The 12,347-nt window shown below is 41.2% G+C and overlaps 2 non-coding genes across 2 annotated transcripts; both read left to right on the top strand.

Moving 5' to 3' along the window:
- Positions 1–10,265: 10,265 nt before the first annotated feature.
- trnaa-cgc (transfer RNA alanine (anticodon CGC)) lies at positions 10,266–10,337 on the top strand. Its single transcript has one exon. It is a non-coding gene; the product is annotated as a tRNA-Ala (tRNA).
- Positions 10,338–11,493: 1,156 nt separating this feature from the next.
- Positions 11,494–11,565, top strand: trnat-cgu (transfer RNA threonine (anticodon CGU)). The gene has a single exon. It is a non-coding gene; the product is annotated as a tRNA-Thr (tRNA).
- Positions 11,566–12,347: the final 782 nt, after the last annotated feature.

The raw sequence follows: 12,347 nt of genomic DNA on the forward strand, positions 1-12,347 counted from the left end.
GTAGCCAGAGCTTTTAGTCTCCCCTGGTCCTACTTTAAGTATGGCTCTTAATATTGTGTCAATAAATGTGAGAAGCATTCGCTCCAAGTTAAGGGCAAGGACTATACTATCATTTGTGAGGAAGGTAAATGCTGATATTGTGTTGTTACAGGAGTGTGGGTTACCCTTTAAAACTGCTATAAGGATATGGAAGAACTGGGGACATTGGGCCCATCAATCTGGAGTGGGTCCAAAGAAAATAAATCTGACGGTATAGCTGTTCTAATTAAAAATAAGATGGTAGAGGTACGTCAGCACCCTGTAATGAAACCAGGGAGAGCACTGGTGGTGTATCTGGGTTTCATGAATGTCTAATTTAAACTCTTAAATATATATTGTCTGAGTTGCTCACATGACAGATATGTCCTAATTCAGGAACTGAGTATATTTATTGGGATGGGAACCAGTGGTTTTAGCTGGGGATTTTAATTCTCTTTTAGAAAGAGAAGGCAGAATGAGGGGCGAGAGACGGGTCCAATTTGATAAATCATCAATATTATTGCAAACATTATGTAAAGATTTTAAACTGAAAGATGGCTTCAAACTTCATAGTCAGGGGAGGGCAGGTTTCACATGGCACTAGTCTAATGGGACCCAAGCCTCACGCATTTTGTTTTGATACTTGCAAGACCACAGGCCTAACCCCTGTTTTTTTTTCTCTGACCACTGTCTGCTGTCATGTACAATTTTTATTCCAACGGCTGTTACTGTGGGGAAGGGTGTGTGGAAGCTCGATATTTTGCTTCTGGAAGGTGAGGAAGTGACGCACAGGTTCAGGGAAAGATATAAGGAATGGCAGTCTTTGTATGACCTGTTTGGCACAAGAGCACAGTGGCTGACCCACTCTGACCCCCAGCTTCTCTCCCTGTCTGTGTGTCTCATGGAGTTAGAAAGACTACAAGCTGTGCAAACTTCCAAATCTGTAACATCATTTCAAGGGTGTATGATAGATCGTTCACAAGATCAAATGGCTGTTTATTATTGTAAGAACTGTAGTTCACTACTGTTCTTTTGACTCTTGAGCTTGCATTATACAGCCGTTGAGTGCATTTTGAACCTAAGAGATATCCAACTGATTCAACCTGTCTGATGAATGTTAAATGGGTTGTGACTTTTGGCAAAGTTTTTTGCAACATTATTTGTTTCATGAATACCATTCATCTCCATAACAATTTTCCTGTACCCTGAACATATGTTTTAAATTGCTTGATCCCATTTGGTGCAACCTTTCCGTTGTACTCTTAATGTGTTGTTTGCATTAGGAGTGTGTTAAATAAGCATTAAAGAAGCCCGTTTCTTCTACTGCTTCTGATCTTATACAGTGGTCAGAATCTCTCATCCAAAAGCTGATGAGAGGGAGGGGGAGAAATTAGTGCAGATGCACAATCCATAAAAAAACATTAAAGAGCATAAGGGTTTTCATCACATGGACTTGTTTGACTGTTTAGGATTAATGTTTTGGTGGCAGATCAATTAAAGGACTACAACCAAAAAACACTGTTTCTCTCACTGAACGCATTCTCCTTCAAAAACTTTTTTACCAACAGGTGAGTGGAGTTGCCATGGGCACCAGAATGGGACCCAGCTATGCCAATATCTTTGTTGGCTGGGTAGAAGAACGCTTCTTCACTTCCTACACTGGCTATGTCCCTGACCTCTACAAGCGATATATTGATGACTGCGTCAGTGCCGCCACATACTCCAACGATCAGCTTAAGTGCTTCTTGCACCATTTCACCAACTTCCACCTGTCCCTCAAATATATAGTTAACATATCTTCCACTACTCTTGAGTTTCTGGACATCAACTACCACAGACTCTCCACTTCTGTTTATTACAAACATATGGATTCACACAGCTATCTCTTGTATAGCTCATTTCACCCCAAACATACTAAAAATCTCTCCCTTTTTCACAGTTCCTTCGGCTACAACAAATATGCAGCGACGACATCGAATTCCAGAACCAAACCCTCAAAATGTAATCCTTTTTCATCAACAGAGGATACCCCAGCAGTGTTATTGACAGGACCCTTGCCGAGCCAAAAACACCCCTCGGACCATCAACCCAATCAGGAACTCCCACCATAACAACCGCATTCCTTTGGTGCTTCCCTAACACACTTCCTATCCCCAGGACTGTTAACGACAACTTTTCCATCCTACAGGATGATCCCTCTGTTGGGGCCCTCTTTTCTGACCGCCCCATCATCTCATATCGCCAATCACCTAATCTGCACAACCTTCTTGTTCACAGCTCCCTTGACCGCCCTCAGCAACCATCCACACCAGGTACTTTCCCTTGCAACAGAGCTCACTGTATCGCCTGCAAGTACACATCCAACACCACACTCATTCGAGGCCCCTCAGGACAATTCTGGATCACCCAGATGGCATCTTGTACCTCCAGCAACCTTATTTACTGTATCTCTTGCAGTAAATGCCCAGTTTCTCTCTATATTGGAGAAACAGGAAGGAGACTTGGAGACCGCTTCAGAGAACATGTCAGGGCTGTGAAGATTAAAGATCTCTCCAAAAACCATTGTTTCTCATTTCACCTCTGATGGCCATGACCACTCTAATCTCTCCGTCTTTGTTCTCAAAGATGGTTTTCTGAACACATACATTAGAAGGAATACCAAAACCAAACGTATCCTGCAGCTAGGATCACACCTTCCCCCTTCTCTAAACGACAGACTACTATTCTACTAAATTTTCTCCATTCATTGGAAGTTTCATTTCACACCTCTCAACACCTATTCTGACTTCACACCTCTTGATTGGCCTCTCTTTCTGTCCCCTGCTCCCGCCTCTCACCCCTCCTCCCTCCCAGCCTTTGTTCTCCCACTACATTACCTTTGCCTACTGCCTTCTCTCTCTCACACCTGAAGAAGGCTCCATGGCCGAAACATTGTTTTCTCTCTTCTTTTTTTTCAGCATGGAATAAACCTATTACTTGTTCCTTAACAACCGGAAACAATATCTTCGGTCTTTCCAGAGCTGTAAGTAGTCATTCCAAGTTTATTAACTTGTCTCTGTGCTTGTATGTACTCTTCAATAGCCACTGATGTTATTTACAGCAACTATTTTTAAAAATAAATTTGCATTTTTTGGGACTTCTTTTAAAGAATTGGCACATTTGGCAGAGCGGCGGCTCTGTGGCTAAGGATCTGCACCTGTGGCTGGAAGGTTGCTGGTTTACATCCCACGGTCGGCAGAGGAATCCTACTCCATTGGGCTCCTGAACAAGGCCCTTAACCCCAACTGCTCCAGGGGTGCCGTATAAATGGCTGACCCTGCGCTCTGACCCCCAGCTTCTCTCCCTGTATGTGTGTCTCAAGGAGAGCAAGCTGGGATATGCAAAATAGGAATTTCTAATGCAAGATATTGTATATGGTCAATACAGTGATCATATCTTATTGGCACATGGTAATCTCCAAGGAACAAGTAATAGGTTTATTCCATGCTGAAAAGAGAAGAAGAAAACACAATGTTTTGACCATGGAGCCTTCTTCAGTTAAGATTTGATTTTTTACAATCATACCCACACAAACTTTGCAATTTTTAAAAATCTTGCAAACTCAACCCAGATATGTTGACTTTTTAAAAAAAACAAAAACAATTTGGGGTATTTTTTTAAAAGAAACACATACTTCTTTTCTAGTTTTTATGTGGCTGTGACTGTCAGAAATCCTCAGTGAAAAGGTATGCAGATCCTGTGCAGATGCAGGAGCAAGGGACAGCCGAACAATCCAGAACGTCAGGCGAGTTTGTTAGGTGAAAGGTAGATCGAAATACTGGAAGTACAGAGAGAAGCAAACAATCCAAAACAGAAGGTAAGGTCCAAGGTCGAGAGGCAAAAGGGAGTTCAGTAACCAGTAAGCGAGATTCAGAGTAAACGCGAGGTAGAGCTCTCAAAGAGAAGACTCAATACCGAGTAGCGGGAAGCGGGTTTGAATGGTTAAAACAATGCTGCTTGCCGCACAGTAGAGGATGTGCTGGTGGATTAACACATGTTATTATTAACCCGCTGCTGGTACTGGTTAGTTCTTTTGTGAGTTGATCTCCCCTGGCTGGTGGTCATGACAGTGACAGAATGCTGTTTTGTGATTGATGCTATATCAAAATATAGGGTCCCTCAAAAATTAAACACAGAAATAAGAACATTTAATGGCTTGTACATCTGTTGTACTCCTACACTATTAACATTCATTGGGAGTTGAATTTCAATTATGTTTCCACTTCATTCAGATGTGTTCCCTATTTTTCAGATTGTTGGCAATGCCACATGTTAAAGGAAGACAGAGGAGTAGGAGGCCAGACCTGTGGTCAAGGGCTGGTGAAGTAGGGAATGAGATCAAAGAATTTCTGAAGGTTTCTAAGCTAGAAAAAAAAAATTAGGTGGCATGACAATGTGGTCAACACTTGGAGAGGATTGCTCCAGCAACAGGAAATGGTTATCAGTAATATGGCATGAAGATAGAAAAAAAGTAAGAATCCAAGTGCTTAGGGCGCAGAAGGAGGTGAGTATTGGTAAGGATTCCAAACCAGATGACGGTACACAATCTATAGTTAATATTTCAAGTCAAAGTGAGGGACATAGTTTGGAAGGCAACACAGAGTTCAGAAGTTCATCAGAAGATACAGAAGATGAATGGGCTGCACACGGCAGCACAGACAGTGGTGACATGTTTGAAGGAGAAAAAATCTGTGTAGAATCAGAAAAAAAGCCTGAAGAGCACAGTGAATATTCCCAGGGGGCAAGCTCGTCTGGGACGTCACCTCAGGATAAAAGGGGATTAAGAAAGATTATGTCTGTGCCTAAAACTTTCCAAGTATGTCTGAAGGCTGAACAATGGAGAAAAATACCACCTCTAAAAGGTACATCTAAACTAAGATGACCATGGACCCATATCTTATATAGCAAGTTCAGGAAGATAAATCCTTACTGTCCAATAGCCTTCAAATACCAATACATCAGGAAAGAGAACAGCAGAAAATAAAATTTCTTATGATTAAAGCAGTCTGTACTTTCAGTTCCTACCTTCAGTTCAGTACTTTCAGTTCCTGTAATGTAAAATACATAATGACAACAAGACACAAACCAATGGGCAATGATGACATCACAATTGACGTTGTACGAGTAGGGCAAATACAACACAGTGAAAGGGAAACACAATTTCGACAGGCACGTCAGCCTTATCGTTGAAAGATTGCCCGTGCCCTCACAAAAGGAATCAGCAACGTGTACTACAGGCAGCTGAGCAGAACTCCGCTTGCTGAAATTGCAGCAGCCAATTTATCTAGGGCTCACAAGCAAGTATTAAACTTGCTCGGCAAGTTCGGCATTTCATTTATTCTGCGGAAACATCGTATCGGAATGAACTGCCCGAGATAAAAGAGTAATTGCGGCTTCAGATGTTTTTACAAGTGAAAAAGACAGGGTAAAACGCCTGATTGTCGGGAGTGGGATTTGAACCCGTGCCTCTATTTGGAGAGTGAAACACAAAGCTTAAAAGACACGAAGCTGTGAATTTGCGGTTTTAAACCGCTCAACTATCCTGACAAAATGTGTGCTGATTGCACCAGTCGCATGCGATTTTCCATAACTTTAGGGCGATTGATACGACTGGACGAACACAATTCGTGGCGTTTAGCATGACATGGAAAACGGTACCGGAGCATTCGGGTCCGGACTACCAGACTCGAAAATAATTTTACCCCCGCACTATCAAACTATTAAACTCCCAGCCTCTCTCACTCTCTCCTCACCTCTCACCTATGATCTGAACCTCACAGTGCCTTCTTTCTTACCAAAAACCCAAACACACATTGAAAATCTATCTCTACCATACATGTCAAAAGCTCACTCCCCATCATTTCTATCCCTTTATTTCATTCTTTTGATGTATGTTTTTGCACATAACCTGTTACCTTTTTGTTGTTTTGCACACTGCCTGTTGTTGTTTTTTGCACATCGGCTGTTGTCTCTGTCTTTCTTTTGTTATACAATTGGATTGTTGTTGTGTTTTTTTCTTTGTACTACTTATGTCCGAGAGCTAGCTAAATAGCATTTCGTTATACCATATACCTGTGTATGAGTATAATGACAATAAACTTGAACTTGAACTTGACATAGTCTTGCAGGCAGTATATTATTTTATCGTTTACTCGTATAAAAAAGCATGGTCTTCTCGTTCCTAAGTCAGATTTTTAGTGCTTTCGAACGTTACTTCCAACCTGGACTGACAGCTCACCCGATCTGTTTGTGATCAGACCATGGAGTGGGGGGCTGTACCAAGCGCACGTTCCTTCCCAATGCTGAGGCGATCATTCGGAAGATGGGTGTGAAGAGAGACAAGCCTTGTCGACTAAAAAACAAGGCAGGATATGCAAGAATACTTATCACTGGCGACACAGCGCCTTCAAGTAAACATGGGAATAATGTTGTTCAAATTATTTTTTTCTGAACCTGGTTAACATCGCCTGGAGGCAGCAACAACAATAAAAGGGATACTTGTCCTTAAACTCGGACGTGATGTTCTGCAGACATGTGCATAATGTCCTGTTTTCTCACAGAGTAGACATTTTGCTCTTCATGCTCTGCATTCATCTGCTTTGTGCGTTGTTAGTCCGCACCTGTAACATGTAATTTCAGCCGTCCCCTTCTATTTCTCTAGCATGACTGCGTCCTGCTGCTCGGCTTTTGTTTGTAAAGTTTGAGCGAGCGCCCCGATCAGTGTCACTTTGTCACTGTGGTCAGAAACCATTCTTGATTCTGCTTGAGCTGCTTCATGAATTCTAGCGACTGTAAGAGCTCTTTCGAAAGTCAGCCCTTCATCCTGCAGCAATTTATAGTCTCTTATGTGCACATTTTTCCACAAGTTGATCTCTTAACATGTCAGTTTCCAATACTCCAAAATCACAAGATTTAGCCAGTTCTTAGTGCAGTCACAAAAGCATCAACAGATTCGTCCTGAGACTAAATTTATGTCGTTCCAAAACCACATTTCTCCGCGGTGTAAGATAAGCGTCTAAGGCAGCTACAGTCTGTTCATATGTACCTTTTTTTCCAGGGAGGTTGGCGAAAATCCGCAGCACGGGAGTCCCGATACAGTGCAGTAATGCAGCACGTCTCACGGTATCCTGAGCTTCTGTAGATCCACTGGCTATTTAAAATAATCTGTACGACTACATCTTGTATTCCTTATTCAAATACGGAGCTCCGAGGTTCAGTAGAAGCGGTTGAAAAAGCTGAGCCTAAGCAAACCTTCTCGGCGTGGCTGCCATATCTTCCATGGCGCAAGCTAAACGAAAAGTCCGAAAATTCAGAAGTTCGTTTCTACCAGCAAGAGAACTAAACTCTGCAGTGTTCTGCTCGCTTTGAGTCCGTCAACCACTCATCTCTCGTCGCCATAAATGTTGTGTATCTTAATAAAGAGACGTTTTTATATTATTTTAACTATTTTGTTAACTACACAGATCACGCCCTTAGACCATATATTCCCGCCTTCTACTCTCTCGTTCTGTTGTCTCGCGATGTCTACTCACTATACTACATTTAGCATGACTTCTTGATGCAGTTGAGCTCAAAGCTGGAGATGATCTCCATATTCTACCGCCGTAACTAGTCCGAAACGTAGTACACAGTACACACTTTTTAAGTGGTCAGGTTGTTAAAAAATTAAACCAGCGACCTGTCGCAGAAACGTACCCCGGTCTCCCGCGCAACAAGCGGGGGTACTCAGCACTATACTAAAGAGGAGCGCTTGTCTGCAGCTGAGCGTCAGCTCTGTTTACTGTCAGCAGTCATTTCCTCATTTCCAAAGACTTTTTCACCTGCTTTCAGCTTTTAAAGACGGTCATAAACGCTCAAGAAGTAATTAATGTCAGTTGGAAGTCTGTTTCTGTTGTCTCAGCTCTTGATAAAGAAAAGCCGTGCGTGGGAGAGTCCCTCTCTGAAGAAGTTTGCCGTCACCCTGCGAGGGAGAAGAGCCATCAATCACCGAGGCAACCACTGAGACAGTTAACATTGAACACGTGAAATGCGAGATGTTGTGATTTTTTTCCCGCTTAAGGCTTCTATCGTTTCTACTCTAACGAGAAAGACCTCTTTATTAGGCGTGAGATTTTAAGATCTACTCACACCGTGTTGCCATTAAGGCTACCTAGTTAAAAAAAAACTTATCGTCATCTTTTTGAACGTGATTATTAGACACCCGTTAAATCTCCACCGAGGTTTCTTGAGAGATCGTTCAGCGAGAGAGTATTTAAAAACTACGTCGCTTCCAACCTCTGCTGTCACTGTAAACTCGGGCGTGATGATGTGCAGTGTGCCTTTCCTCTTGTCGTATTCAAGAGTACTCACTGTGTGAGCGCCTCACTGCGTGTTCTGTACTCTACTGTGATTTAATTTAGATGAGTACGTGGAGTAGAGTGACAAGATCTACTTGAACATTTTCGGTTTGTGAAATGAAACACTAAATACACTACTGTAAATACAAGTAATGGACATTTAAAATAACCACAGTACAGCTAGAAGAGTGAAAGATAAAAGACTATTTAGAATGACATTCACAATAGACTGAAGAACAGCACAGCCGCCCGAACAGGGACTTGAACCCTGGGCCCTCAGATTAAAAGACTGAAGCTCCACCGGCTGAACTATCCGGGCTCTGAAAGAAAATCGACACTGTCGGGATCCTCGGAAGTCACGTGTCTCTTGTTCCGAAGAGCAGTCATACCTGACCCGTCTGGAATGACCACTGAGACTTTATCATGAAGCGACGGCACCACTCCCAGTATAATGAGTGAGAAATACAGCATGACATGGGTAGTTAAGGGGCTCCCACAATCCATCTTTCCTCACATTACTGATTTTTTTCAATAGCATTTTGACCTTTTTTCACATTCAGATTTTTTTTCACATTTAATAAAATCTTTTCATCAACAACATTAAAAAGAAAACAAATGGAACATTTTTTGGAACAATAATTAAAAAAAAACTTTCAATGCCTTGGTTGTATGCGTTTATAAAGGGAGTTGCAACAGTGCTGAAATGTAAAGAGCATTTCTGTAGAGAAAACAGCATTTTTTCTGCCTTGATGTTAAGCTTAGGGAGAATGTCTTTTAGAAATTCTATTTTATAACAGATAAAATATCTGTTATATTACAGGCAGACTAACAAATATTTTTTTGGAGAAATTGGCTCACACACCGGAAGACACTAACGTTTATTTACGTAAGAGTATGTAAAACTCAGGCTTTAACAGATGTTCATGATGTTTCACACGGGGTGTTACCTGTTGTAGTGTTTCAAAAGATGTGTTAGCGGACCACAAATTATCTTGAAAATATTTGGGTTTGTACTGGATGGGATTCAAACCCGACTTAATTATTTGGAAGGCGCCTGTACCACCAACGCACTTCCGAGAAGCACCTGCAAATTATCACAATCCTCTCTCTCGCCTACAAAGTTATGGAGACACAGACGTCCAATGAAAACTAATTTTATTCACTCAAGTCTCCACTCTTTTGTTGTGATGTCATTTTAATTAATATTAGCTTTGATAAGGTGTCGTTTTTGCCTCTTAAAGTTAAAGTCTGCTCCTTTCTTCCTGGTATAGAAATAACATGTTCCATCTTTGTTTAAAAACACCACTAAAAGTAAATTATTCAGCTCTAACGCCTGTGTGCATTGACAAGACATCTCAAAAGGACTTATCAAATAAGAACACGATCCTTCCTGTTACCATTCCTTTGGTTGGGGCGTTGTTTCACCCTTTTATTTTCTTCTACAATATTTGCAGACAGGGTTTTATCACTCGAGTTGTACAGAATAAGTGTGCATCGGTCCATGAAAATCATCAGTAGTGCTGTTTTTCTATGCATAGTTTAATCAAGAGCACCTAAAAGATGCAAAAAGCTTTCAAATAAAACAGAATTGAAAGACAGTCGAGTAAGGAGGTAGAAAAAAAGCACTTCCCTGTCTGGGAATTAACCACAGTCGCACGTGTGACTGGATACAAAAATAATAGATTAATTTGTGCCCAGTCTCTTGAAGCTTCAATGCGATTATTTTTCCTTCCTTATTTCTTCATTCCCATGAATTTACTCTGTAGTAGAGGAAACGCGAAAGTGGGAAACTGCAGGCATTCTTCGTGAGTGGTGGATTGTGATCAGTGAGCATCTGCACATCTCTAAGTCTGTTCCTTCACGTTTTTCATCGGGGATGTAGTTCAGTGGTAGAGCGCATGCTTCGCATGTATGAGGTCCCGGGTTCAGTCCCTGGCATCTCCAGGTGCTTAATGTTACAGTACTCACATCGTAATCTTCTGTTGAGTGAGAACTCTTTGCTCGTGTTCAGAGAGAGACAGGTTTACACAATTAAATACAGGCACACTCGACGTGCTCCAGAGTTGCGCTGCTGTTTTAAATGTACCTCATTTAGTTCTGTTAAATCCTAAATTATTTGAACTAATAATTTAGTTCAAATTCAGGAAATCCAGAGATTGCTTCACACTTGTCATGGCTGTTGCAGAAAACACCTGTTGAATCTCACCCGGGATTTCTTGAGAGATCATTCAGCGAGCGAATCCTCCTGAACTCCGCACTAAACTGAAAGCTTCACGAACTCCTCACTGCGTGTCCTGTACTGTTACAAGAGCTCTCGTGTAGATGTGAAGCACAGCCATAAACACACTTTGAACTTTTTCCGTTTGTTAAGGAAAATGCAAAAGAGCCTGACAAGTATTGATCGTATAAAATATCCATGGCACAACTCGAGAAAGTACTGAAGGACTCCACATCGACTTTTGATGATTACAAGAGATTCAAGAAACACAATCGTCCGCAGCTGGGTTTGGATCCTGAACTCTAGAGTTAAAAGAACATAAGCGACGGATATGACCTATAAACTCTCTGAATTGTCTTATAGTTTATGAAATAAAACAATTTCTTAATAAATTCTAACTGTTGATAGACAATTTATTGAATTTTAACAAAGTCACAATTACAAACTTTTTTGGTTAAACTGTTATTCACATACTCTAACGTAGATAAACGTTAGTGTCTTCCGGTGTGTGAGCCAATTTCTTTAAAAAATATTTGTTAGCCTGTCGGGAGGCTGTGCAAGGTGTTGCAAGGCAAAGACAAGCTCCCTAAGCTTAACATCAAGGCTGTTTTCTCTACAGAAATGCTCTTTAAATTTCAGCACTGTTGCAACTCCCTTTATAAAGGGTGTGCACACGTATACAACCAAGGCATTGAAAGATTTTTTTAATTATTGTTCCAAAAATGTTCCATTTGTTTTCTTTTTAATGTTGTTGATTAAAAGATTTTATTAAATGTGAAAAAAATCTGAATGTGAAAAAGGTCAAAATGCTTAACATTTGGCGATGTAAACCGGATTCAGAAAAAAATAATTTGAACAACCTTATTCCCATACTTACTTGAAGGCGCGGTGGCCAAGTGGTAAGGCGTCGGTCTCGTAAACCGAAGAGCGTGGGTTCAAACCCCACCCGTGCCTGTTTCATTTGTCACCGCTTTCCTTTAGTTTCAAAGTCTTAAAAAAACTCGCAATGTAGGGATCTCAATAGTAAGAGAGCATAACTGTCGCCAGTGATTAGTATTTTTGCATATCCTGCCTTGTTTTTTAGTCGACAAAGCTTATCTCTCTTCACACCCATCTTCCGAATGATCGCCTCAGCATTGGGAAGGAACGTGCGCTTGGTACAGCCCCCGACTCCATGGTCTGATCACAAACAGATCGGGTGAGCTGTCAGTCCAGGTTGGAAGTAACGTTCGAAAGCACTAAAAATCTGACTTAGGAACGAGAAGACCATGCTTTTTTATACGAGTAAACGATAAAATAATATACTGCCTGCAAGACTATGTCAAGTTCAAGTTCAAGTTTATTGTCATTATACTCATACACAGGTATATGGTATAACGAAATGCTATTTAGCTAGCTCTCGGACATAAGTAGTACAAAGAAAAAAACACAACAACAATCCAATTGTATAACAAAAGAAAGACAGAGACAACAGCCGATGTGCAAAAAACAACAACAGGCAGTGTGCAAAACAACAAAAATGTAGCAGGTTATGTGCAAAAACATGCATCAAAAGAATGAAATAAAGGGATAGAAATGATGGGGAGTGAGCTTTTGACATGTATGGTAGAGATAGATTTTCAATGTGTGTTTGGGTTTTTGGTAAGAAAGAAGGCACTGTGAGGTTCAGATCATAGGTGAGAGGTGAGGAGAGAGTGAGAGAGGCTGGGAGTTTAATAGTTTGATAGTGCGGGGGT

Source organism: Lepisosteus platostomus, chromosome 5, assembly GCF_059453375.1.
Source record: "Lepisosteus platostomus isolate fLepPlt1 chromosome 5, fLepPlt1.hap1, whole genome shotgun sequence".
Classification (NCBI taxonomy): Eukaryota; Metazoa; Chordata; class Actinopteri; order Semionotiformes; family Lepisosteidae; genus Lepisosteus; species Lepisosteus platostomus.